Source organism: Salmo salar, chromosome ssa26 (genome assembly GCF_905237065.1).
Source record: "Salmo salar chromosome ssa26, Ssal_v3.1, whole genome shotgun sequence".
Lineage (NCBI taxonomy): Eukaryota > Metazoa > Chordata > Actinopteri > Salmoniformes > Salmonidae > Salmo > Salmo salar.
The window spans coordinates 47,731,457-47,735,690 of record NC_059467.1 but is presented as its reverse complement, the minus strand read 5'-3'; positions in this window follow the sequence as shown (position 1 = coordinate 47,735,690).

The following is a 4,234-nucleotide window of genomic DNA, read 5'->3' as shown; positions in this document are numbered from 1 at the left end:
ACATGGCTGTGGGTCTTATCGGTGACAAACACACACACACACACACACACACACACACACACACACACACACACACACACACACACACACACACACACACACACACACACACACACACACACACACACACACACACACATGGGTCATGGCACACTTCTACAGGGGATGATAAGACAACGGGAGGGATTTTTGTCACCTGCGGGGACATGATGCCGACCTCTGGCCTGGGTCACACAATCCAAAAACTCTGTGACACGTGAAACACCTCATGCACCTGCAGGCACACACTCTACCAGACCAGCGACTTAAACTTTAATCGCCTTCAGATGACGATCATGTCATGTCAGTGATTTAGGGGATAAGCAGACTCTGGTACATTGCGTATGTTGATATTTGTTTGGTGAGTCCGAGATAAAGAGTTGAGATTGAGACGTATTATAACTAATAAACTCTTGATTTTATGTTTACACGAGGAATTGGCGTCATTGCAATAGAGATTAAACAATAGAGGATTAACACTCATGCTAACTTGATGAAGTCATTTCAATGCAAGAGTCCATCACATCACTGACAGAAGTATATAGGACATAACGTTTTACAATGTTTTGCCAATTCTCCAGTTATTGTTCCACTCTATCAGGTTACGAACCAGGACTCTGCCGATTCCTGTCCAACCAATTCACCACAAAACCAATTCTGCATAAACCAATTCACCCCAGCAGTGTGCCTTGTGGCCATGCATCGAGCCCTCACACTCCAGCCCTGGCTTGCCCGCCCAGGCCAGCAGAGAGTTAGCCATGTAGGCCAGGGCAGCCAGGCCTGGCTATGTAATGAGGAACCTACCTGGGCTGTCACCTGAGCTGTACCTCTCCCCGCGAGGCCGTTGGGGCCGGGCTCCTGTAACCATGCTCCTTAACTTATCTCCCATTGTAACCTGGCTGTAATAACCTCTCTCATTATCTTATCTCTCATTGTAACCTGGCTGTAATAACCTCTCTCATTATCTTATCTCCCATTGTAACCTGGCTGTAATAACCTCTCTCATTATCTTATCTCTCATTGTAACCTGGCTGTAATAACCTCTCTCATTATCTTATCTCCCATTGTAACCTGGCTGTAATAACCTCTCTCATTATCTTATCTCCCATTGTAACCTGGCTGTAATATCCTCTCTCATTATCTTATCTCCCATTGTAACCTGGCTGTTATAGCCTCTCTCTCATGATGGATGATGTTCCTGTCTGATTACAGCGGGACAAAACACCCAGAGATCACCTTTCTACTGTATAGCCAAAAGGCCAAGTCCTCCAGCTCTCATCCACTCTGCCAGGGGACCAAGTCCTCCAGCTCTCATCCACTCTGCCAGGGGACCAAGTCCTCCAGCTCTCATCCACTCTGCCAGGGGACCAAGTCATCCAGCTCTCATCCACTCTGCCAGGGGACCAAGTCCTCCAGCTCTCATCCACTCTGCCAGGGGACCAAGTCATCCAGCTCTCATCCACTCTGCCAGGGGACCAAGTCCTCCAGCTCTCATCCACTCTGCCAGGGGACCAAGTCCTCCAGCTCTCATCCACTCTGCCAGGGGACCAAGTCAGTCCTACCCCTCTGCCAGAGGCAGAAGAAGAAGTTAGTTGGCCCTGGCCCCTTCTACAGGGCTATGATTGGAAATTCACTTAAATACACTCTTTTGTCAAGGTGGCCAAAACATAATGGAAGAGTTTTTATAGGTGACTGATCATGGATTATCAAGGAAGACACACTCATCGAAAGGTCTCTTTCAGATTTGAGCTAAGTTTATTTAGAAATAAATGTAATCGATTGATCGAAAGATTCTTCAATACAAGGAAATCAGCACAGAAACCCACTATCTATATCATGTACCCCTGATAAGATACAGACAGAGAGCAACAACTCTCCTGAGTACTAGATAGGAACAGGCTAGAGTTCTGTATGGTGCGAGCTGAGGCAAAACCCACAGGAAGGAAAAACACAGAGTATAAATGATTCAAAAACAGTCTCCTCTGCCTGAGATCAGGTCACTGTCCTGCCTTGTATAAATCAGATTGGTAACCTGTGCTCTTTTTACCTGAGACACTGAGTCCCATCTCTCTATGCCCCGGTGAGGACAGACGGGTCATTATCCATGCCACGGGGGACAAAGACGAGCCGGCACCCGATTCCCCCTCTGCCCTCGTCGCCGGGCCGGTGTCTGGTTACAGTGGCGACGACACACGGCAACCCCGGGACGTTGCCGGGGCCCGGGTTCATCTCTGACCTTGGCGAGCGGTAGGTCGCTCACCAAATCACATTAAAGTTTCAGAGGGCCCAAAGGTCCCAGTCAGCAGTGTTAACAGCACCATTGTCCCCCAGTCCTCCCGGCTCAAAGGACCAGTGTAACGTGGCACCTGTATGTCCCCCTCACTGCCACCCCCCTGGATGTGACAGATAGAGTATCCCTGCCGGTGCACAGAGCGATGTGTGTGTTTGTATGTGTTCGTCTAGGGGGGCTGGCATCTTAGCAGGGGATACACTGGGTTTTTACTCAAAAATAAAGAGCCATATAATATTTTTGTTTCAATCCCATTTTTTTTGGAATGAAGTGCTTGTGTTGAGACGGAGCGGTTAGTGATGTGTTGTTGTGTTAGGAGAAAAGTTCAGTTCATGCTTTAACAGGATCTGATCAGGCTCTGTCTGTTCTGGCTCAGATCAGGGGATTGCTGTGAGGCACATTAAAGGTGTATCACATTAAACCTGCTCCTGTCTCATGTAATCACAAGATCACACAGATAAGGTAAAAGGTATTTCCCTGTACTGTACCATTACTATGAGCTCATCCTCCTACACCCAACTGTAAATCTACATACACATTCGCTATCAGTTTTTTTGTTTCCCAATCTGGTTGCTTTACAAAACTAGATTTTAATGTAATCTGCAAAATGACAAAGTATCACATTTTTTCCCCAGCTGGCAGGCATTGCAAGCGAAATGTCCACTCTCTTTAATAGAGTACAGTATTTGTCTACTTGGGCTGTGTTTACACAGGCAGCCCAATTCTGATATTTTGCCCAATTATGGACAAAATAAATAATCTGATTAGTCAAAGGACCAATTAGTTTAAAAAATCTATCAGAATGTTGCAATCGCTTCTGTTTGGTTGCCTCAACAGCTTGCAACAGATATTTAGCAGGACTATTCATAAAGATCACACCACGGACATCTGTTATATAAAGTCTCTAAATCTCTAAGACCCTGCGGTTAACTACTGTTTGTCTGTTACAATGGGAGATAACTCAAAGCAATAATCATTGCATTTTCTTTTTTCGACAGCATGAAAACAAACTGTATTTGCACCAAACAAAAGAACACCTGCTCCAGATATTGTGCCATCACAGCAAAGGCTATTTTTGTAACAGCAGATGATTTATACAGTGGAAAGATTCAGTTTACAATTATAGTTGAGGGATTGCAACCAGCATTGGGAAATATTACTACAAACAATGAATACGAAATCAAGCAGCTACCAGTCATACGGCTCCGAAAACAAATGTGGAGTACAGAGACCCAGGCCACTGCCTTCTGCTTTCAACTACCATTCCTCAACATATGAGGCCACTGCCTTCTGCTTTCAACTACCATTCCTCAACATATGAGGCCACTGCCTTCTGCTTTCAACTACCATTCCTCAACATATGAGGCCACTCCCTTCTGCTTTCAACTACCATTCCTCAACATATGAGGCCACTGCCTTCTGCTTTCAACTACCATTCCTCAACATATGAGGCCACTCCCTTCTGCTTTCAACTACCATTCCTCAACATATGAGGCCACTCCCTTCTGCTTTCAACTACCATTCCTCAACATATGAGGCCACTCCATTCTGCTTTCAACTACCATTCCTCAACATATGAGGCCACTCCCTTCTGCTTTCAACTACCATTCCTCAACATATGAGGCCACTCCATTCTGCTTTCAACTACCATTCCTCAACATATGAGGCCACTCCCTTCTGCTTTCAACTACCATTCCTCAACATATGAGGCCACTCCCTTCTGCTTTCAACTACCATTCCTCAACATATGAGGCCACTCCATTCTGCTTTCAACTACCATTCCTCAACATATGAGGCCACTGCCTTCTGCTTTCAACTACCATTCCTCAACATATGAGGCCACTGCCTTCTGCTTTCAACTACCATTCCTCAACATATGAGGCCACTGCCTTCTGCTTTCAACTA